We start from the raw sequence: 24,988 nt of genomic DNA on the forward strand, positions 1-24,988 counted from the left end.
GGTATTTGGTAAAATATTTTAAAAATATCTTTATCTGCTGTACTAAGGCAACATAAAGGATGGGGATTTTCTTCTTATTCGGGCCAGAGTTACAAACGGGACCAAGGGACTAGCTGACTCTCGGCAGTGAGCATGAGAGCTGTTGAGAACTTGTCCCGAGAGAACCTCCAAGATATTAAAAGACAGACAGACACACACACACACACACACACACTCAGAGAATATGAAGTCAAGACAATTCTCCATCTAAGGACTTTCCATACAGTTCAAGAAGGACTGAGTGTGTATTTTAACCTCCTTGTTGTGAAGTAAACCATCCACAGAAACAAACACAAAACAAGAGCTGCAGCTGAAAGACCTACCACACCGAGAAACACGTAACCACTGCCAGTCAAGAGACGGACCCCGGCAGAGCAGGAAGCCTCCACCTGATCCTGGTAGCAAGCAGCCCCTTCCTTTCCTAAAGGCACCTGCCATCCTGCCTCTTACCTAGGTCCGCAGCCTTAGACACGATGGCTCTACAGTCCTTTACAAGATGTTACTTCAGTGAATCATGCAGTGTGTATTCTGATGCGTCAAGCTGTTTCTGCTCCATGCTACGTGTGTGAAATTTATCTGTGTGGTTATGTGTACTGTCAGCTTATTCCTTTACATCAATGCATAATCCACTGTATACACATACAATCTGTCCATCTAACCTAGGTGGACATGTGTGCTCTTTCCAGGCTTTAGTTACTATAATATGCTGTCATGAACATTCTTGAATGTGTCTTCTGTATGAACCTCTGTTACTAATAAGTACATTGGGAGTGAAAGTGCTGGATCATGGCATATGCCTATCCAAACAGTTTGTACTCACACCAAATTCCTAACGTGGTTACAGCAAGTCCGTTCTTCCCCAGGAGAGCCAGGAAGTGCCGGCTGCTCCTCCTCCTCCTCACCATACATGGAGGAGTGTCACAGCATCTCGCCCCAATTGGACGTCCCATTTCCCCATTTTCAAAAGCCCATGTGGCATATGTTTTAACCCTCCATGTATTTTAATCCAATAAGACATTGTTACTATTTTATACAGTGAGTTACTAGACTTCTCTTCATAGGCATGTTTACAGTTGCATTTCTGACCAGCTGGGATAATTTTGCTCCTACCTAAATAACCCCTCCTAATATAGTCTTAGTCTAAAATCTGTTGGCAACAAAACCGTTCAATTTCTGTTTGTCTGAAATGTCTTTATTTCACCCACATACTTGAAGGATATTTTCATTGGGCAGAGAACTCTAGGTTGGCAGGTATTTTCTTTCCACAGTTTAAAGATACCACCCCATCACCTTCTGGCTTCTGCTGTTTATGCTAAGAAGTCAGCTGTTGACTTAAGTGTAGCTTGGAAAGTAATTGTCTTTTTTTACCCCCCCTCTGGTTGCTTCTAATGTCTTCTCTCTCTTTTTGCTTTCGTGAGTTTTACAACAATATGACTTGGTAGGAGTTGTTTTTTTATTTATCCTTCTTAGAGTTCACAGGATTTGTGGAGTTTATAGATAGAAGTTACCATTTAAGTTCTGAGTCACTTCCTGTTCAGATATCACTGTGTTCCATATTAGCTTGCATCTCCTTTCCAGATTCTGTTTATAAGTACATTAAACTTCTCACCACATCCTGTCACCTCTCTTCTGTGTTTTTCATCCTTTTGCTCTTTGTGTTTAACTTTGAGTATTTCTTTTACCTATTTTTCAGGTTGCTAAATCTGTCTTTGGTTATACCTAATCCGCTGGTTGTTTTAATTTGCAGTTCTAGAATTTTCATTTGGTTCTTATTTATACTTTCCAGTTCTCTTGAATTCCTGTCTTTCCTTGAAAATAGTAAACCATTTGGAAGTCTATTCCTCTTAATACCAATCTATGAAGCGTCTGCATTTTTCCACTGCTATTGTTTTTCAAGGTTTGCTAATGTTGTCCTTCCTTCTCCAATGTTTATTTTTGATTTTCAGATGTTGTTTTTGGAAAACTGTTAGTAGAAGTAATTTGAGGGCTAGGATAACATTATATTCTTCCAGAGGGGATTTAAGCTTGTTTCTGCCAGACGCCTAAGGGACTAGTACTCTGGACTCACCCTGACGTTGTTTCAGAGAAAGAGCCTCCGTCCTCCCTGATCCTGGCCCCATAATTCTTCACTATCTTATAACCTCCCCAATGCCTCTAAGTAGAATATTCCTAAATTTAAAGACAATTTTTTAAGGAAAAGTTTTAGGGTCACATCAGAATTGAGAGGAAGGTACTGAGAATCCCCAAATGCCCTCGACCAATTCACACGTATATAGCCTCTCCCATGAACAACATTCCCTACCAGAATGCTGCATTTGTTATAACTCAAGAACCTATGTAAACACATCATAACCACACAAGGTCCACAGTCTGCATCAAGCTTCGGTCCTGGCGCTGCATGTTCTATGGGTCTGGACAAATGTACAATGATATGTATCCACCACTGTACTATCATACCAAGAGAGTATTTTCACTGCTAGAAAGATCTTCTGTGTTCCACCTATTCTTCTTTCCCCATCTTACTCTCTGACAAGCATTCATCTCCACAGTCTCTCCACACTTTTGTGTTTTCTAAAATATCACAAAGCTGGAATCACACAGGAAGTAGCTTATCAAATGGGTTTCCTTCACGTAGCACTATGCATTTAAGACTCCTCTCTGTCTTTGCGTGGCTTAACAGCCTGTTCCTTCCTAGCAGTGAACATTATTCTAACATCTGGATGTGTCCGTTTATTTTTCCACGCATTTACTGCAAGACACCTTGTGGCTCCAAGAACACTTTTTTACATTTTAATTTGCTTTCCTGCTATTCCTTAGCAAGAAGGCTAACCCGCCTGACTGAGTCCCCCACAGGGCTCTGCATTCTATTTTAACAAGCTGACCATTTACTCTATCTCCTCAAAGTCACCCATATATTAACGAGTGAAATTGTCTACTCTTGCTTTAGTTTCATCCAACAGGATATTTATTTTCAACTTTGGTTTTATCCAACAAGACTTGTTATTATCAATTATTTAAAATTCTTAAAATAGTTTTAAGAATAGTTTTAAGTTTTAAAATAATGAAAAATAAACACCCAAAGTAAACAAAGGCCACATAAAAGACACAGAGGGAAGACCAAGTGATGGCCATGACAGATGGTATCTGCAAGCCAAGGACAGAGGCCCTCAGAGGAAACCAACTCTGTCCACACTTTGACCTGCCACTTCTCGTCTCCAGAACGATAGGGGAGGAAATTGCTCTTGCTGAAAGCATTAAAAACAATCATCTATAATTCTATAATTTTTACTTTTAATTACGTAAAGGCCCACCATAGAATAACTGTGCTTGTATTATGTTTTATAAAAGTGAATCTGGAATGGCATAATAATTCTTTAAATATGAATAAAATTACTGACATTTTATATTAAAATAGTACACAGACTTAGTACTTGTTCCACAAATAAATAATAAATAAATAAATAATGAAACTTTTCTAGCACTGTATGGTTAAAATAGTAGTATCAGTTCACTTCAGTTCAGTGGCTCAGTCATGTTGAACTCTTTTTGACCCCATGGACTGCAGCATGCCAGGCCTCCCTGTCCATCACCAACTCCCAGAGCTTGCTTAAACGCATGTCTATCCAGTTGGTGATGCCATCCAACCATCTCATACTCTGTTGTCCCCACTCCTCCTGCCTTCAATCTTTCCCAGCATCAGGGGCTTTCCCAATAAGCCAGTTCTTTGCATCAAGTGGCCAAAGTATTAGAGTTTCAGCTTACGCATCAGTCCTTCCAATGAATATCCAGGACTTTCAGATTGACTGGTTTGACCTCCTGGCAGTCCAAGGGACTCTCAAGAGTCTTCTACAATACCACACTTCAAAATCATCAATTCTTCAACGCTCAGCTTTCTTTATGGTCCAACTCTAACATCCATACATGACCACTGGAAAACCCCCGGAACTTTGTCAGCAAAGTAATGTCTCTGCTTTTTAATATGCTGTCTAGGTTAGTCATAGCTTTTCTTCCAAGGAACAAATGTCTTTTAATTTCATGGCTGCAATCACCATCTGTAGTGATTTTGGAGCCCCCCAAAATAAAGTCTGTCACTGTTTCCATTGTTTCCTCATCTATTTGCCAAGAAATGGTGGGACCAGATGCCATGATCTTAGTTTTTTTGTATGTTGAGTTTTCAGCCAGCTTTTTCATTCTCTTCTTTCACTTTCGACAAGAGGCTCTTCAATTCCGCTTCACTTTCTGCCATAAGGGTGGAGTCATCTGCATATCTGAGGTTATTGATATTTCTCCTGGAAATCTTGATTGTAGCTTGTGCTTCATCCAGGCTGGCGTGTCTCATGATGTATTCTACATATAAGTTAAATAAGCAGGGTGACAATACACAACCTTGATGCATTCCTTTCACATTTTTGAACCTGTCTGTTGTTCCATGTCCAGTTCTAACTACTGCATGTTGCCCTGCATACAGATTTCTCAGGAGGCAGGTCAGGTGATCTGGTATTCCCATCTCTTCAAGAATTTTCCATAGTTTTTTGTGATCCACACAGTCAAAGGTTTTGGCATAGTCAATAAAGCAGAAGTAAATGTTTTCCTGGAATTCTCTTGTTTTTCCTATGATCCAGTGGATGCTGGCAATTTGATTTCTGGCTCCTCAGACTTTTGTAAATCCAGCTTGAAGCTCTGGAAGTTCTCGGTTCATGTACTGTTAAAACCTGGCTTGGAGAAGTTTGAACATTACTTTGCTAGCATGTGAGATGAGTGCAATTGTGTGGTAGTTTGAACATTCTTTGGCATTGCCTTTCTTTGGGATTGGAATGAACACTGACCTTTTCCAGTCCTGTGGCCACTGCTGAGTTTTCCAAATTTGCTGGCATATTGAGTGCAGCACTTTAATAGCATCTTTTAGGATTTCAAATAGCTCATCTGGAATTCCATCACCTGCACTATCTTTATTCGCAGTGATGCTTCCTAAGGCTCACTTGACTTCACAGTCCAGGATGTCTGGCTCTAGGTGAGTGATCACACCATTACGGTTATCTGGATCTTCTTTGTATAGTTTTCCTGTGTATTCTTGCCACCTATTTTTAGTATCTTCTGCTTACATCTGTACCATTTCTGTCCTTTATTGTGCCCATCTTAGGATGAAATGTTCCCTTGGTACCTCTAATTTTCCTGAAGAAATCGCTAGTCTTTCCCATTCTATTGTTTTCCTCTATTTCTTTGCATTGATTAGTTAAGAAGTCCAGAGAACTTTCTTATCTCTCCTTGCTATTCTTTGGAATTGTGCATTCAGATGGGTACATCTTTCCTTTTCTCCTTTGCCTTTAGCTTCTCTTCCTTTCTCAACTATTTGTACGGCCTCCTCAGACAACCATCTTGCCTCTCTTTTTCTTGGGATGATCTTGATCCCTGTCTCCTGTACAATGTCATGAACCTCTGTCCATAGTTCTCCAGGCACTCTATCAGATCTAATCCCTTGAATCTGTTTGTCACTTCCACTGTATAATCATAAGGAACTTGATTTTAGGTCATACCTGAATGGTCTAGTGGTTTTCTCTACTTTCTTCAATTTAAGTCTGAATTTGGCAAAAAGGAGTTCATGGACTGAGGTCTTGTTTTTGCTGACTGTATAGAGCTTCTCCATCTTCAGCTACAAAGAATATAATCAATCTGATTTTGGTGTTGACCATCTGGTGATGTCCACATGTAGAGTCTTGTGTTGTTGGAAAAGGGTGTTTGCTATGACTGGTCCATTCCCTTGGCAAAACTCTGTTAGCCTTTGCCCTGCTTCATTTTGGACTCCAAGGCCAAATTTGCCTATTAGTCCAGGTATCTCTTAACCTCCTACTTTTGCATTTCAGTCCCCTATGATGAAAAGGACATCTTTCTTTTTTTTTTTTTTTAAATTTTATTTTATCTTTAAACTTTACAATATTGTATTAGTTTTGCCAAATTTTGAAATGAATCCGCCACAGGTATACCTGTGTTCCCCATCCTGAACCCTCCTCCCTCCTCCTTCCCCATACCCTCCCTTTGGGTCGTCCCAGTGCACCAGCCCCAAGCATCCAGTATCGTGCATCAAACCTGGACTGGCGACTCGTTTCATACATGATATTATACATGTTTCAATGCCATTCTCCCAAATCTCCCCACCCTCTCCCTCTCCCACAAGTCCATAAGACTGATCTATACATCAGTGTCTCTTTTGCTGTCTCATACACAGGGTTATTTTTACCATCTTTCTAAATTCCATATATATGTGTTAGTATACTGTATTGGTGTTTTTCTTTCTGGCTTACTTCACTCTGTATAATAGGTTCCAGTTTCATCCATCTCATTAGAACTGATTCAAATGTATTCTTTTTAATGGCTGAGTAATACTCCATTGTGTATATGTACCACAGCTTTCTTATCCATTCATCTGCTGATGGGCATCTAGGTTGCTTCCATGTCCTGACTATTATAAACAATGCTGCGATGAACATTGGGGTACATGTGTCTCTTTCCCTTCTGGTTTCCTCGGTGTGTATGCCCAGCAGTGGGATTGCTGGATCATAAGGCAGTTCTATTTCCAGTTTTTTAAGGAATCTCCACACTGTTCTCCATAGTGGCTGTACTAGTTTGCATTCCCACCAACAATGTAAGAGAGTTCCCTTTTCTCCACACCCTCTCCAGCATTTATTGCTTGTAGACTTTTGGATCACAGCCATTCTGACTGGTGTGACATGGTACCTCATAGTGGTTTTGATTTGCATTTCTCTGATAATGAGTGATGTTGAGCATCTTTTCATGTGTTTGTTAGCCATCTGTATGTCTTCTTTGGAGAAATGTCTATTTAGTTCTTTGGCTCATTTTTTGATTGGGTCATTTATTTTTCTGGAGTTGAGCTGTAGGAGTTGCTTGTATATTTTTGAGATTAGTTGTTTGTCAGTTGCTTCATTTGCTATTATTTTCTCCCACTCTGAAGGCTGCCTTTTCACCTTGCTAATAGTTTCCTTTGTTGTGCAGAAGCTTTTAAGTTTAATTAGGTCCCATTTGTTTATTTTTGCTTTTATTTCCAATATTCTGGGAGGTGGGTCATAGAGGATCCTGCTGTGATGTATGTCGGAGAGTGTTTTGCCTATGTTCTCCTCTAGGAGTTTATAGTTTCTGGTCTTACGTTGAGATTTTTAATCCATTTTGAGTTTATTTTTGTGTATGGTGTAAAAACCATATGATTATCTCAATAGATGCAGAGAAAGCCTTTGACAAAATTCAACATCCATTTATGATAAGAACTCTTCAGAAAGCAGGAATAGAAGGAACATACCTCAACATAATAAAAGCTATATATGACAAACCCACAGCAAACATTATCCTCAATGGTGAAAAATTGAAAGCATTTCCTCTAAAGTCAGGAACAAGACAAGGGTGCTCACTTTCACCATTACTATTCAACATAGTTTTGGAAGTTTTGGCCACAGCAATCAGAGCAGAAAAAGAAATAAAAGGAATCCAAATTGGAAAAGAAGAAGTAAAACTCTCACTATTTGCAGATGACATGATCCTCTACATAGAAAACCCTAAAGACTCCACCAGAAAATTACTAGAACTAATCAATGATTATAGTAAAGTTGCAGGATATAAAATCAACACACAGAAATCCCTTGCATTCCTATACACTAATAATGAGAAAACAGAAAGAGAAATTAAGGAAACAATTCCATTCACCATTGCAACAGAAAGAATAAAATACTTAGGAATATATCTACCTAAAGAAACTAAAGACCTATATATAGAAAACTATAAAACACTGGTAAAGAAATCAAAGAGGACACTAATAGATGGAGAAATATACCACGTTCATGGATTGGAAGAATCAATATAGTGAAAATGAGTATACTACCCAAAGCAATTTATAGATTCAATGCAATCCCTATCAAGCTACCAACAGTATTCTTCACAGAGCTAGAACAAATAATTTCACAGTTTGTATGGAAATACAAAAAACCTCGAATAGCCAAAGCTATCTTGAGAAAGAAGAATGGAACTGGAGGAATCAACCTACCTGACTTCAGGCTCTATTACAAAGCCACAGTTATCAAGACAGTATGGTACTGGCACAAAGACAGAAATTGATCAATGGAACAAAATACAAAGCCCAGAGATAAATCCACGCACATATGGACACCTTATCTTTGACAAAGGAGGCAAGAATATACAATGGATTAAAGACAATCTCTTTAACAAGTGGTGCTGGGAAAACTGGTCAACCACTTGTAAAAGAAGGACATCTTTCTTTCATGTTAGTTCTAGAAGGTCTTGTAGGTCCTCAGAGAACCATTCAACTTCAGCTTCTTTGGCATTAGTGGTTGGGGCATAGATTTGGATCACTGTGATACTGAATGGTTAGCCTTGGAAACGAACAGAGATCATTCTGTCATTTTTAAGACTGTACCCAAGTACTGCATTTTGAATTCTTGTTGACTGTGTTGGCTACGCCATTTCTTCTAAGGGATTCTTGCACATGGTAGTAGATATAATGGTCATCAGAATTAAATTCCCCCATCCCAGTCCATGTTAGTTCACTGATTCCTAAAATGTGGATGTTCACTCTTGCCATCTCCTATTTGATCACTTCCAATTTACCTTGATTCATGGACCTAACATTCCAGGTTCCTATGAAATATTGTTCTTATAGCATCAGACTTTACTACCATCAGCTGTCACATCCACAATTGGGTGTTGTTTTTGCTTTGGTTCCGTCTCTTCATTCTTTCTGGAGTTATTTCTCCACTCTTCTCCAGTAGCATACTGGGCACCTACCAACCTGGGGAGTTCATCTTTCAGTGTCCTATCTTTTTGCCTTTTCATACTGTTCATGGGGTTCTCAAGGCAAGAACACTGAAGTGGTTTACATTCCCTTCTCCAGTGGACCACACGTTGTTAAACATTCATGTATATATATACACTATATATATATGTATATACTGTATGTATACACACACACACACAGAGTCCATGCAATTCTCCAGGCCAGAATACTGGAGAATACTTATACTTTCCCTTCTCCAGAGGATCTTCCCAACCCAGGGATCAAACCCAGGTATCCCGTACTGCAGGCAGACTCCTTACCAGCTGAGCCACAGGGGAAGCCTGAACAGTACTATATCCTTCTAAAAGATGAAGAAAAGTTAACTCTTGACTATAGGACACTGAGGAAGAGAAGACAAGAAGAGTTTCCACAGTTGTTTTTTTCGTTTGCTGTATAAGAAAACTACAGTTGACTTACTTGCTGGAATTGCTAAATAAGCAGTGACACCTCATAATGAGAAAGTTCTCCTTTGAAGGGAAAATAAAAATGTTTCATAACAGTGGTTTAGAAAAATCAAATGGCTCAAAGTTACTGCATCAAATAAGATTTTCCACCCTTTCTGGCATTATTTTTGAGCCAGAGAATAAGGTAAATTACCTAATGAAAAGGTTAAAAACAGAGTCCTCTGAACCCACCTTTCATGTATTTTCTATAAGCAGAAATTGTCAAGCTACTGTTTAATTTTCATCACTTTAAACCACAAATGAAAGGCCTCATTTTTAGACTACCAGCAAATGAATAGATATATATATATATAACACTTTAAATATATTACCATTATTGCTTTTCTTCTGCAGTGTATATTCATCTACACGCAGTAGTGGCAAACATCCAAGCTCTTCATTCTTTTATATGCTATAATTTTCCATAGGGCTGGTCAATATAAATGTGTGTTTAAAATTATATACCTTTGTACATGTCCAAAAACCTATAGATTTGTTTTTGCTCCAACTTCTAATATTATATTCTATATGGATTCAACATATGGATCCTGATTTATATAATATTTAGAAAGAAATCTGTGTTCCTATAGAAATAAATTTTTAATTCACCTTTTTTAGATCATCCAATTTGTATAAAACTTTAAAAATGCATAAATGAATATATTAAGGAAATGAATATTAAAAAGGATAAGAAATATTGGAAGAATAACTACTGTTAAAATGTCTATACTACCAACAGTCACCTATAGATTCAATGCAATCTTTAACAAGATTCCAATGCCATATTTTTTTTACAGAAGGAGAAAAAAAATCTAAAATTTTTATGGAATCACAAAAAAAGAAAAAACCAGGAGGCCTCACAGTTCCTGACTTCATGTTATACTATAAAGCCAGTCATCAAACCAATATGCTCAGCATCACTAAACATCAGGAAAATGCAAATCAAAACCACGGTGAGGTATTACCTCACAGCTGTCAGAATGGCCATCATCAAAAGGAAAGCAAGTGTTGCAGAGGATGTGGATCAAAGGGAACCCTCTTGCACTGCTGGTGGGAATGTAAGTCGCATGTAAAATGGAATCTAAAATGGGGATGTAAAAGCCACTATGGACAACAGTATGGAGGTTCCTCAAAAAGTACAAAATAGAACTACCATATGACCCAGCAATTTTGTTTCTAGGCATGTATCTTTAAAAAAACCAAATCATTAATTTGAAAAGACAGATGCATCCCAATGTTCACAGCAGTATTATTTACAATAGCCAAGATAGGGAAGCCCCCGCAGTGTTCATCAACAGATGAATGGATAAAGGAGCCGTGGAATATGTTACTCAGCCATTAAAAAAAAAGAAATGAAATGATATCATCTGCAAAAACATGGATGGACCTACGCTAAGTGAAGTAAGTAAGAGAAGGACAAACACCTCACTTACATGTAAAGTCGAAAACACAAAACAAATGAACCACCATTCAAAACAGAAAGAGACTCAAGGCTACAGAGAACAGGCTGGGGCTTGTCATACGGGGTGGGTTGGGGGAGAGGAGGGAAACAGATGAGGAAGATTAAAAGGTAGGAAGTCAGTTATAAAATAAGTCGTGGGGCTGTGATGCACAGCGTAGGGAATACAGTCAGTAATACCGCCCTAGTTCTGTATGGTGACAGAAGGTTACCAGACTAATCATGGCAATCATGTCACAATGTATAAAAACATCAAATCACTATGCTGTGCATCAGAAGCCGATAACAACACTGCAAGTCAATCACACTTCAATAAAAAAGAGAGCCGCTATATAATGACAAAAATTAACAGAAGTTATAACAAATCTATGTATCGTATATTTATTAAAATCGCCTCAACCTACAGATAAAATTTAATAAAAATACAGGATAAACTAATAAACCCATCATTTGTTAGGAGATCCCAAAGCGTGCTCAGTGCAGTAGAGGCAGAACACCTAGGAGACTTCACGTTGTTTTCACATACGTGTTGCAAACCTCTGTATGTGCCAAGTCACAGAATAACTCTCAATGGATTTTCAAGGTCAGTTATTATACAGACCACATCTCCTAGTCACAAGGCAATTAAAATTAATAATGCATGGATAAATTTGAAATTTTTCCACGTGGAAAAAATTTTTTTAACATTTCTAAGTAACCCTTAATTCAAAGTAAAGATTGGAAAGGAAATTTATACATTAGTAAGAACGAGCCACAGCTCACAACAAAAAACACATTATGATGAGTATATTTCCTTTTTTCAAAAATATTTGTACACATTTGGTAAAGCACACAACTCTATCTCTACAAGACAAGTGAATGATAAACACAACTTGGTAGACAAACAGAGCAGTGAAAGAACAAGGTTACCTCCCGGTACTGGTCGTGCTCTGACTCTTCCATCACATACGTAAGTTTCATGGCACACACACCTCACAGTCTCTCCTGGGTATCACAGGTCGCCATCACCTGCACATACACAGCCGGGACCAGTTCAACTCTCTCTGAGCTTCTCTCGTCACTTGAAATCCCCTTTTATTAAAAAGACAGCTCCACCTCTACTTACTCTTCTCTTCCTGATCACAGATTAGCAAGATATTTCAGGTCCCAGAAGACATGAGGGAGAAAGATGCTTCTGCACCCACAGGAATTTGTGGGGCTAACTCACGTGAGTCAGCTGACAAGCTTCTAGAGCTTTAGGGGCAGAGCCACGGGGAGGCTCCTGTCTGGGGTCCTCAGTCCTTTCACGGTCAAAGAGCAGCAGGAAAAGAAGGGACATCTCCAGAGTGCCCTGGAACCAGGCAGACACAGGGCCCACCAGAGGACTCCAGATACACAGAGAGGACGGGCTGACTGTCCCCACCTCCACTTACCAGTGATCTAAAGAATTTTCTATGACAAGGTTTAAGACATATTACAAATGTTTTTGAAATAAGCATTTTTGGGAAAGAATTGTATTTACTTAACAGGACAGGAAGAACATAATTTAGAATTTAAGTTTCTACTGGGAAAATAATGTTTTTTTGTTGTTGTTTTTTAACTTTACTCCCTCCATCTGGCTGCCAGAATCAGCTTTATCAATCAGCAAATACCAGTGCTAACTCACTCCACAGGGAATCTGTTGATGCAAAACCCAGGAAACACTTTATCTCCACTGGGAATATCTTCAAGAAGGGATTAGAGGGGCCTGGAAAGGCAGGATCCTATGGGGGGTGGGGGTAGAAAAAAACAGTATATGCTGAACTGAAAACACATACGCACACATGGGAATTATTTTACTTTCAACAAGTTCTGAAAGTAGTAACAACACTGGGGAAAGTAAAAAGAGTAATTTCACACGGATGTTTCAGGAAGGCTGAGAGGGCAGGCATTTAGCCCTCACACTGGGCTAGTGGTAAAGAACCTGCCTGCCAATGCAGGAGACACAAGAGATGTGGGTTGGATCCCTAGGTGGGGAAGATCCCCTGGAGAAGGACATGGCAACCCACTCCAGTATTCTTGCCTGGAGAATCCCACGGACAGAGGAGCCTGGTAAGCTATGATCCATAGGGTCGCAAACAGTCAGATATGACTGACAAGACAACATGCTGCTGAATTTGTCTGCTATTTCTCAGCTCTGTCTCCTCAGGTTGCTAATTTCCTGCTCCAGGTTATAATTCTGCATTCATAACACTGTTACTGTTTCCATGGTAACTTTCTGTGAAGTCACACAGAAAACACTGCCGAGTTACCCCACAGCCTCGGTTTCCCAGTCAAATCATACATGGATTTTAATCTTTCCAATGGAAATAGGAGGTTTACTATTAAAAGTTCCGGGGAGAAGGTCTCAACACTGAAACCCCATCTACTACACTGGCTGAGACAAGAAGAACCCTGACAGCCCGGGACCCTGGTGAAGCCCAAAGGAGCAGAGTCCACCCCCTGGATTTGCACCCAGGCCCCTCCAGTTCTGAGACACGCGCCTTGGGCACATATCTAACGGTCTCCAGCTTCAGTTTACCCAGCTGTAAAGTGGCCAAGTACATTAGGACCATTAGAACGGTCCTGGGGGCCAGTTCCCCAGACCCGTCCAGCGGTCACGGCTGAGGGAGCTGGGCACCTAGGACCCAGCTGGCCTCAGGCTCCTCAGGACACCCAGACATGGGGGCAGGTCCCATGCAGATGGGCGATGCCATCAGATCACAGAGGAGGGGATGGGGGAGAGGGTCGCTGCCACCTGCAGGCCTGGGCTTGGCCAGCAGCGGCCTTGGTGAGGCTCTGGAGCCCACAGGACAGAGCCCCCAGACTGCTCCTGGGCCCCCAGCTCACCCGCTGGCCTGAGGCTGGGTGAGAAGACGGGGCCCGCCTCTTATCTCACTGCTCAGCCTGACGACCACCGCTCCCCAACAGCTGGCTGAGTGGGCCACTGAGGGCTGCTCACTTGGGGGCGGCACTGCAGCCCTGACCAATGGCTGAGCAGGACTGCTAATGGCCCTGTGGTAACTGTTGCCTGGTAACAGGGTGGCTGTAGGGTGACTGAAGAACGCCAATGGCCATGTGCTGAGGGCTGTGCACAGGCCACTATTACATTACCACAATGCCTGGCAAATGACCACTTGAGACCGAGGTCACCTTGAGCTCCCCAGAACTCTCAGTGACCTCTGGAAGAGGAGGCCACAGTTGAGTCACTCAGTAAATATCTGTAGAGGGCTTGGTCTGTACCACCCAACGCCTGGGGGCCAGGGAGGCGGAGGGTGGTGCAAGTGCCATGGGCCCAGCAAAGGCTGCTTCTCCCCCACTTCCTCAGCTTCACGCCCACCTCCTCGGCAGGGGCTGGCTCCTGGGATGAGATCAACCTTGGTTCTGGGCCCTGTTTTCTCCTGTGCCCACACATCCAGGCAAATAGAACACACGTTGAAAGCTCAAACAGTGAACCTCTGTGCTCAAGAAACAGAGTCCAGGGCAGGCAGGGCTATTTCAATTTACCATCTCCTCCAAAGGAGGGGATGTGATTCTTTACAGAGGATAATTTAAAATGAACGAAAGTCCTCAGCTTGCAGACAGCTTATAATTATTATTTGGGTTTAAGGCACTGTGACAATTGTCTGAACCTCTGAAAACACAATGGAAGTAAATACCCACCTTCAGAAACCAAAGTATCAGTTAATTCAAGGCCTGCGGAAGTGCCTATTTCTAAAGCAGTAACAGAATAATTTTATCTAGCAACTTTGTGACAAAAAGAGAATCAGTTTAAGCTTCCTTAGACACATTGTTGTCATCAGATATTTAATCAGTGCACCTAAAGTAACATTTAATAAATTTATTATTAGAAACACTGAAGCAAAGACAAATATCATACAATATTACTTATATGTGGAACCTAAAATATTGATAGAAATGAACTTATTTATAAAACAGAAATAGACTCACAGATGTAGAAAACAAATCTGTGGTTACCAAGAAGTAAGGGGGGGGCGATAAATTGGGATACTGGGATTGAAATATACACACTACTATATATGAAATAGACAACTGATAAGGACCTGCTGTATAGCACAGGGAAGTCTACTCAATACTCTGTAATAGCCCATATGGGAAAATAAGCTAAAGAAGACTGGACACATGTATATATATAACAATCATTTTGCTATATAACTGAAACTAATGCAAAATTGTAAATCAACTATATTTCAATATCTTAAAATGCTAAGGTGTTCTTCAATAAAAAGAACTTTGAAAGACATAATCGTGTGCTTTCTGAGTAGGGAAAGGAAAAAACTACAGGAGGGAAATACAGCATTCTGTACCTAGACAGCAGTGCGAGTTCTCCTCAACACTGTTTGGGGTAGCAGCTCTTAGGAAAAAAGAGTTTATGATCAACTCAGCTTGGAAATCCTGCAGGAGACTGACAGAAGTGCATTAAGGGCTTGGGAAGATTTCTTAGAGAAGGAAATGGCAACCCATTCCAGTCTAGGATTCTGGCCATGGTCAGAGGAGCCTGGCAGGCTACATACAGTCCATGGGGTCGCAGAGTCGGACACGACTTAGTGACTAAACAACAACAAGAAGTTCTGCAGTGAAGAAACTGTGTATGGCATGCGGCAGTCCATGGGGTCACAAGAGCTGGACACGACTTAGCGACTCAACAATGAAACAGATATCTTAAGGCTGTGCTCTAATTGTTCAACAACCCTCATTACAAGTAAGAATGATCATCTACAAATGTATAAAGTGTATAAAAGTGTTAGTCACTCAGTCATGTCCAACTCTTTGCAACCCCAGGGACTGAAGCCTGCCAGGCTCCTCTGTCCATGGGATTTCCCAGGCAAGAATACTGGAGTGGGTTGCCATTTCCTTCGCCAGGGGATCTTCCCAACCCAGGGATTGAACTCAGGTCTCCTGCATTGCAGGCAGATTCTTTACTCTCTGAGCCACCAGGGAAGCCCATAAATGTGTTAAGTCATAGCTAAATAAAAGAAAGGAAGCCTGTTTGGTTGAGGACACACCTAGAATATACATATACAAATATACATATATCCGTATATCTGGCATATACAAATATGTGTTGAATGAATGACTAAATAATTCTCTTTTTCCTCACTCTAATCAAGAGACAGCTGCTCTGATACACCCTCCAGACCCCCTAAAACGAACAGGGGGGCTACGAGAATATGACAGAAGCAAGAACACAGGCCGTGTGTGAGACAGCCAGGGCTGTGTGATCTTGAGCACTTTTTGCACAACAGGAATTAAAACGTTTTCATCCCATAAGACCCCTGTGAAGAAAGCACCTGGCATGAGCTTGGCACAGAGAAGGATTCAAAAAATACCACCCCCCTCTCCCTCATTCTGACTTTTCCCTCATTTAAATCCTGAGGAAATAACAACTCAGGGGACAAGCAACACGTCACGGGGGGCTGCTGAGTGAGATGAAGTAAACAGGCCAAAACAAACCCCCCATCGAACGTGAGACAAGAAGGATGCTTTACAAGGCTTGCTTCTAAAGCCTGTAACACTAGCCCCATTCACGTTCCTAGAGGTCTTGAGTGCTAGAGTGTCTTTTAACCTTGAGGTGTTCATCTTGTTTAATCACACTAATTCAACAAAACTCCCAGCAGATAATCACATTAAGTCGCCCTATTCTGTCAAAGCCCTCGCATCTTCTAAATCAAAACGGTATTTGTACAATTAAATTTTGTCTCTTTCCTCCAACAACCCAGAAACATAAAAATGTCCCCAAATAAGCCAGGTTTAAAGCTCCAAATTGGAGAAGGCAATGGCACCCCCCTCCAGTACTCCTGCCTGGAAAATCCCATGGATGGAGGAGCCTGGTGGGCTACAGGCCATGGGGTCACTGAGGGCCAGACATGACTGAGCGACTTCACTTTCCCTTTTCACTTTCATGCATTGGAGAAGGAAATGGCAATCCACTCCAGTGATCTTGCCCGGAGAATCCCAGGGATGGGGGAGCCTGGTGGGCTGCCGTCTATGGGGTCGCACAGAGTCGGACATTACTGAAGTGACTTAGCAGCAGCAGCAGCAGCAGCAAAGCTCAAAATATGCTGGCAACAGCTTCCCTGGTAGCTCGGGGGGTAAGGAATCTGCCTGCAATGCAGAAGCCATAGAAGAAGTGGGTTTGAGCCTGGAGCCAGGAAGATCCCTAGAGGAGGAAATGGCAACCCACTCCAGTATTCTTGACTGGTGAATCCCATGGACAGAGGAGCCTGGTGGGCTACAGTCCAAGGGGTGGCAAAAAGTTGGATGACTGAAGTGACTTAGCAACAGCAGCAGCATGCTGGCAACAACACAAGTATGAAGATGATTATTTGACACACACCTAATTTACACAAATAAAACTGCATCTTGCCTAGTTGTCCCCCTTTGATGAGGCTGGGCTCCTGCTTATGTTGTTTCTGAAATCTGAAGTAATCTGACATGCTGAGAAGTTGATTTGCTGAAGAGAAGGGGGTGGGCTTTCCTTCCTCGGTATCAATCAGTCATCAGAGAATGAAGCAGAGACAGGAATCATATATTAAGATGAAAATTTGTGGCGTTACCTGACATGCTGACAGAATAAGGGGGGAGTCAGGAGGAACTGCTGCACTAAACACACTATTTACGTTCCAGTAAATCCTGCGTTTTAAAATGTTGACATTTGTTTTGAAACTAGATTCAAATTTAGTACACAGTATTTCTTTGTTGGCAAGAGCTGCAAGTGAGTGATGGTTGGTCTAGCTGTTTTATACACACTCTGTATGGAGGGTATCAGAGGCCCTATGAATCAGGTCAAAAATTAACACCACATGGACGGTCTTGGAGGAAAAGAAATGAGTTGTCACATTCCTATCGCAAGAACGAGCTTGTATTTTTGTAATCCCACTGATAAGGCAGTACTCAGCATGGCAAACTGCCCCATGTGCCTTAATGTAGTCTCTTTTACATTAAGAACTCTGATTTTGCAAAAACAAGATAAAATCACCCCAAAATGGAGGCCATTTGACAGACCTGTCAAGTGCACAGCCCTACTAAGAGGCGTCCAGGGTGCCCCACAGCACATCCTCCGGGGGTTATTTTTAAAGCGTCTGATCTCATTCACGTGCTGACACGCTCACGGGTCAGAAAAGCCCCCGCCACAGTTTCTCACCTAGTAACACAGCCAGGAACTCGGCGAGGGCTCAATGACATTCTTAACAGGACTAATAAGTTCTGTTCTTTCCCTGTCTTGAAATTTGCCAACACACCACCCTGACGCTCAGTGAAAGTTTTCTGACTCAAGGAAAGGAAAGATAACACCAGGAATATGTGAAGAATTTCCTAACAAAACACACACGCACACTCACACACACACACACACACATGCGGGAAAAACCCAAATCCTGACTTGGGAAAACAAGCAAACCATATCCACAGGAGTTCTCAAATCCACTTTGGTGGCAAAAAAAGAAAAAAAAAAAAAAAAAAACCCTGAAAGAGCAATTCCAGCCCACTGGGGCCTTTTACAATGGGGTCTTGCCCTCACCACCAACAGAAGAACAATAAATACATTTTTAATTCATGTTTCTAAGGGGAATAAAGAGTGCGGAGATCTGGAGGGCGGCCAGTGCAGCAGCCTGAGAGGCCCTGTGACCGAACTCTCTGAGATCAGTCCTTCGGGATATGGGGAGAGTGGAACTAAAGAGCAACTTGGAGAGGGTGTGGAGGAAACGTGACCAGACTCAGGAACCGCCAGCTAATGTGGACGACACCCCACTCCCAGCGACCTGAAAATGATACCGCTGTGTGTCACGGGGGTGCTGGCAGGCCCCCAGCCTCCTGAAACAACTTTGTGACTTCACCCAGGATCCTGCCAACACTGCCCTGGAGTCTAGCGTCCAAGAAGACTGCACATAGGATTTAGTCAAACTAAATACATGAAGTAAGAAATGTCTCCATCAACCACCTGGCCTGCACCATGAAGGCGAGTTATACTGAGCACCCCCACCCCAAGCTCACAGGAGACAAGCTGCCTCATGGGACACACAGCGAGCCTTGACAAACCAGGGAAACCACACTCAGGACCGTGGTCATTTTACAGAAACAGGGCAGGGACAAAGACACGGGGTCTGCTGGCTCCTGAGCATCCCACCAAGACTCCTACATTCTGAAACAAGTCATCACAAATATGCAAAATACTTGGCTCAGGCTGCCAAGTGCTAGCAGTTGCTGCCCAGAGTTGAAATGACCTCTGCCCTCCCACCCACTCCGGTTTCTCTGGGATTACATCTGTCCTCTGTTGCCTACAGAGCCCACTGGGCCCGCTCTCTGCTCCCTTTGACTGTGTTCCTAAAGGAACTCTCCATCGACCCAGGACGCAGTTATCATTGTGCTGTGCTCAGTCGTGTCTGACTCTTTGTGACCCAATGGACTGCAGCCCGCCAGCCTCCTCTGTCCATGGATTCTCCAGGCAACAATACTGGAGTGGATTGCCATGCCCTCCTCCAGGGCATTTTCCCAACCCAGGGATGGAACCTGGGTCTCCCGCACTGCATGCAGATTCTTTATGTCTGAGCCACAGGGAAGCCCACAGTTATCACTGGGCAGGAGAAAAAGACGAAAAATCAACCTTAAAGCCATACTTCTTTTTAGGAAGACAAACACAAAGCTTTCTAAAAACCATACGTGCATGGACACACATGCACACACAATGTATTTTAATATTAGCTTTAACAAAGTTTTAACAAAATTTGAAAAATGTTTCTATTAAGTCAAATATGTGTGTTAGTCACTCAGTTGTATCTGACTCTGACCCCACAGACTGTAGCCCACGAGGCTCCTCTGTATATGGGATTCTCCAGGCAAGAACACTGGAGTAGGTTGCCATTTCCTCCTTCAGGAGAACTTCCTGACCCAGTGATCGAACCCGGGTCTCCTGCAGGCAGATTCTTTACCATCTGAGCCACGAGGGAAGCCCATTAGGTCAAATGTTTCCTTCCGAATGATTGAGTAAACAAATATTTTTCATTCCTATTTAATCAAATACACATAACCTAAAAGGCCAGTAAATCACAGGCATTTTAGGTGAACACAAAGTTCACCACATCCTGACATCCCCAGGACAAAATGAGATGACACTAAGGCTTGAATCTGTGTCAAGTGTGGGGTCTGCAGCTGCCCGGGTTTGCCTCCTGCTCTGTCCTGCACCCACCCAGCTCCTAGAGAGCCCCCAAAGCCAAGAAGCAGGCTCAGAGTCCCCACTGTGCACCACCCCCCAGTAATGAATAATGGCCTCAGAACTTCCTTGAGACTCTGGGTTCTAAGGCCAGAAAATAAAAACAAGTTGGGAAAAAAAAAAAAAGCAATGGAGGAAAAAGATGAAACACACACCAAACAAAATAAAAATCAGACAGCTTGTCCCAGGAGAGGAGAGCGGTCTTTGCTTTTGCCCTTCAGTTCTCAAACGAGGACCCACCTCCTCCACAAAGTTTTCCCTGAAGCCGGGTCTGTCTGAGGTTCTCCCACGCATTCCCATCTACAGCTCGCATCCCCTGAAGGTCACTGTGGAGCCCCTGGAGCCATCTTCCCCACTGGGACTCAAGCTGAAGAAGGAGAGAGACTATATGGAGCCTGTAATTGTAGTATTTTCAACATCAAGCTTGGCCCATGATGAGAGTCACTATTACTAGAAAAGTGAAATCATATGTGTTCAAACCCTGCTTCTACCATTAACTCACACTGTGCATAAGATGCAAAATGGAGACAGTAAAGACAGATATGCAGCCATGAAATTAAGATGCTTGCTCCTTGGAAGAAAAGCTATGACAAACCTAGACAGCGTGTTAAAAAGCAGAGAGGTTACTTTGCCAACAAAGTATAGTTTGTCTGTATAGTCAAAGCTCTGGTTTTCCCAGTTGTCATGTATGAATGTTAGAGTTGGAGCGTAAAGAAGGCTGAGAGTCGAAGAATTGATGCTCTCACATTGCAGTGCTGCAGAAGACTCTTGAGAGTCCCTTGGACTGCAAGGAGATCAAACCAGTCAATCCTAAAGGAAACTGGTCCTGAATGTTCACTGGAAGGACTGATGCTGAAGCTGAAACTCCAATACTTTGGCTACCTGATGTGAAGAACCGACTCATTAGAAAAGATCCTGATGCTGGGAGAGACCGAGGGCAGAAGAAGCGGGTAACAGAAGGTGAGATGGTTGGATGGCATCACTGACTCAATGGACATGAGTTTGAGTAAACTCCAAGAGATAGTAAAGGACAGGAAGGCCTGGTGTGCTGCAGTCTATGGGGTTGAAAAGAGCCGAACACAACCGAGTGACTGAACAACAACAAAAAAGGCAGATAAGATTATCCATGACACGCCAGGCAGGCTGGCACAAGGGCCTCACTGAGTATTCCAGGCTTTCCTTTCTCCCATCCCCCTCCCTGCTCACCCCCAGCCCCAAGAGCCTTTCTGCCTTTTCACCCTTCTCCTCCCTCTGCTTCTCCTTCCTGTCCCTCCTCCTGTGTTTACCTTCCTGCTTATTTCCACCTTCTTACCACAAAGGATCATTTGCATCTGAAACTGCAAACTTCACCTTCTCATGCACACTAAGACAAAACATTTTGTGTGACAGCTTCACTCTTTCTCTAGATATGGCTTAACCTATGATTATGCATAATATGAGGCCGATAAAGAAGCAATGCTAATTTCATAAATGACAATGAAACATAATGCAGACTTCAGTTCATTATTTCCAAAAAAGATGCAAGCCTAATGGGGTGTTTAATTTTTTTTAAAAAACCTGTTGAAACAGAATTTCATTTACCTAAGTGGTTTATGAAAAACATTTCTTTTCATAATAATGTGCATAACTTTGCATAATTATTTCATTATTTTGATGCTACTCAAAAAAAATCTTGTTCATCAAAACAGAATTATTTTCACAAGACAATGCAAATAAAAACAAGAGACCAAAACCATTTACACCCTTAAATCCAAAGTCCCATGCAAAGTCCACTAATCTAAAAAATACAACAAACTAGTGAATATAACAAAAAACAAGCAGACTCACAGATGCAGAGAACAAACTAGGGGCTGCCAGTGGGGAGAGGGATGGGGGAAGGCGCAACACAGGGGTCAGGGGTAAGAGGTGCAAACTATCAGGTATAAAAAAAGCTACAGGGATATGGCATACAACACGGAGAACACGGTAAATATTTTATAATAACTATAAATGGAGTTATAACCTTTAAAAACTGCGAATCACTGTGCTGTATACCTGTAACTTATATAATACTGTACAGCAACTATACTTCAATTTAAAAAATAATAAAAAAATTTAAGAAAAAAAATTAAAATCTATACACTGCTTTTTTTTTTTTTTGGTGTTGGTAAAGACTCTTGAGAGTCCCTTGGACTGCAAGGAGATCCAACCAGTCCATCCTAAAGGAAATCAGTTCTGAATATTCATTGGAAGGACTGATGCTGAAGCTGAAACTCCAATACTTTGGCCACCTGATTCAAAAAACTGACTCTTTGGAAAAGATCCTGCTGCTGGGAAAGATTGAAAGTGGGAAGAAAAGGGGACAACAGAAGATAAGATGGTTGGATGGCATTACCAACTCGATGGACATGAGTTTGAGCAAGCTCCGGGAGTTGGTAATGGGCAGCCAAGCCTGGTGTGCTGCAGTCCATGGGGTCACAAAGAGCTGGACAAGACTGAGTGACTGATACACTGCTTAAAAAAACAAGTCTCCACTGTTGTCCATAATTGAGCAGGTTTGGAATTTCAATCCATTCTCTATGGACCTAAACCCAATGTCACCGTGCTGCCATGATTCACTGGAGAATTCAGAAAAGGCTGGGTACCACATCAGCCAGATCTACGGTAGATGAGGAACTAGGTCAAATTCTTTCATTTCAGTTCAGTCACTCAAGTCATGTCCAACTCTTTGCGATAGCATGGACTGCAGCACGCCAGGCTTCCTTGTCCATCACCAACTCCCGGAGCTTACTCAAACTCAAGTCTATCATTTTGGTGAAGCCATCAAACCATCTCATCCTCTGTCGTCCCCTTCTCCTCCTGGCTTCAATCTTTCTCAGCATCAGGGTCTTTTCCGATGAGTTGGTTCTTCACATTAGGTGGCCAAAGTATTGGAGTTTCAGCTTCAGCATCAGCCCTTCCAATGAATATTCAGGACTGATTTCCTTTAGGATGGACTGGTTGGATCTCCTTGCAGTCCAAGGGACTCTCAAGAGTCTTCTCCAACACCACAATTCAAAAGCATCAATTCTTCAGCGCTCAGCTTTCTTTATGGTCCAACTCTCACATCCGTACATGACCACTGGAAAAACCATACCCTTGACTAGACAGACCTTTGTTGGCAAAGTAATGTCTTTGTTTTTTAGTATGCTGTCTAGGTTGGTCATAGCTTTTCTTCCAAGGAGCAAGCATCTTTTAATTTCATGGCTGCAGTAACCATCTGTAGTGATTTTGGAGCCCAAGAAAATAAAGTCTCTCACTGTTTCCGTTGTTTTTCCCCATCTATTTGCCATGAAGTGATGGAACCGGATGCAATGATCTTCATTTTCTGAATGTTGAATTTTAAGCCAACTTTTTCACTTTCCTCTTTCACTTTCATCAAGAGGCTCTTTAGATCTTCTTCACTTTCTGCCATAAGGGTGGTGCCATTTGCATATCTGAGGTTACTGATATTTCTCCTGGCCAACTTGATTCCAGCTTGTACTTCATCCAGCCTGGCATTTCCCATAATGTACTCTGCATATAAGTTAAATAAGCAGGGTGGCAATATACAGCCTTGACGTATTCGTTTCCTGATTTGGAACCAGACTGTTGTTCCATGTCCAGTTCTAACTGTTGCTTCCTGACCTGCATGCAGATTTCTCAGGAGGCAGGTCAGGTGGTCTGGTATTCCCATCTCTTTTACATTTTCCACAGTTTGTTGTGATCCACACAGTCAAAGGCTTTGGCATAGTCAATAAAGCAGAAGTAGATGTTTTCCTGGAACTCTCCTGCTTTTTTGATGCTCCAGCAGATGTCGGCAATTTGGTTTCTGGTTCCTCTGCCTTTTCTAAATCCAGCCTGAACATCTGGAAGCTCACGCTCCTTCTTAGACAGCCAGTTACCTCAACTTGAATAAAGCCCTGTGTGTGTCCACAGCATGTTTCACAGTGGACAGTTACAGACTAGACTATGAATATACAAATGTTATGTCTGTGGCTGGCAGACAAAAGCATTTAGAAGTTTTATTTCCATTTATATTGGGCAGTCTGTCAGATACCAAGGAATCTAGCAAAAAAACTGTGCTGACCCCACCCAAAGATAGTATCTGCATGGTCACCCCTTTGACCCACACTCACAAGTGGGGCTTTGCACCATGGTATTACCTTACATTTTACATCCTAATGCCAACAATGCAAGAAAAATTACAAAATCCAGTTTCAGATACTTCTTTCTAAATGTAGCTAATCTCTCACCTTTCATACCATGACTTAGTGTTTTGTTAACAGTGTTAAAGAGAAATAAATGCTTCTGGGATATCTTCACTATCTCATTTCTAAAAGAGTCTCTGAAAGATATAATCACTACAGAAGAAAAAGTAAAAATTTCTTGTCTGAAGCAATAGAATGACATGATAAATTCAGCACTCTTTTTAATATTTATATTAAATATATTTTCATCATTCCTATTTTTCTCTTTTTAGAGCAGTTTTAGGTTCCCAGAAAAAAAGTAAGCCAAAGAACGAGAGTTCCCATATACCCCTGCCCCCTCACAGTCCCCACCATCAGCAACCCCACTAGGGAGGTGCACTTACGATAATCCGTGAACCGACACTAACACATCTTGCTCATCTGAAGTCCAAAGTTTATGTCGGAATTCACGTCTGAAGTTGTTGGGCATTCTGTGGGTCTGACAAATGTATAACGGCACTCACCAGTCATTACAGTATCCGGCAGAGGATGGAGTCACTGCTCCAAAACTCTTCCACCTGCCCCCCTTCACTGCTGGTAACCACTGATCTTTTTACCATCTCCAGTTTTGCCTTTTCCAGAATGTCACATGGTTGAAATACAAAATATGCAGCTTTTCCAGATTGGCTTGTTTCCCTTGGTAATATGCATTTTATGGATCCTGCATATCTTTTTACAGCCTGATAGCTTATTCTTTTTAGTGCTGAATAATATTCCATT

General features: G+C 41.9%; 1 protein-coding gene across 6 annotated transcripts in view; it reads right to left on the bottom strand.

Annotated features, from left to right (window-relative positions):
- SH3RF1 (SH3 domain containing ring finger 1) overlaps positions 1-24,988 on the bottom strand; it is a 155,825-nt gene that overhangs the window by 77,122 nt on the left and 53,715 nt on the right.

Source organism: Bos taurus, chromosome 8 (assembly GCF_002263795.3).
Source record: "Bos taurus isolate L1 Dominette 01449 registration number 42190680 breed Hereford chromosome 8, ARS-UCD2.0, whole genome shotgun sequence".
In the NCBI taxonomy this organism is placed as follows: domain Eukaryota; kingdom Metazoa; phylum Chordata; class Mammalia; order Artiodactyla; family Bovidae; genus Bos; species Bos taurus.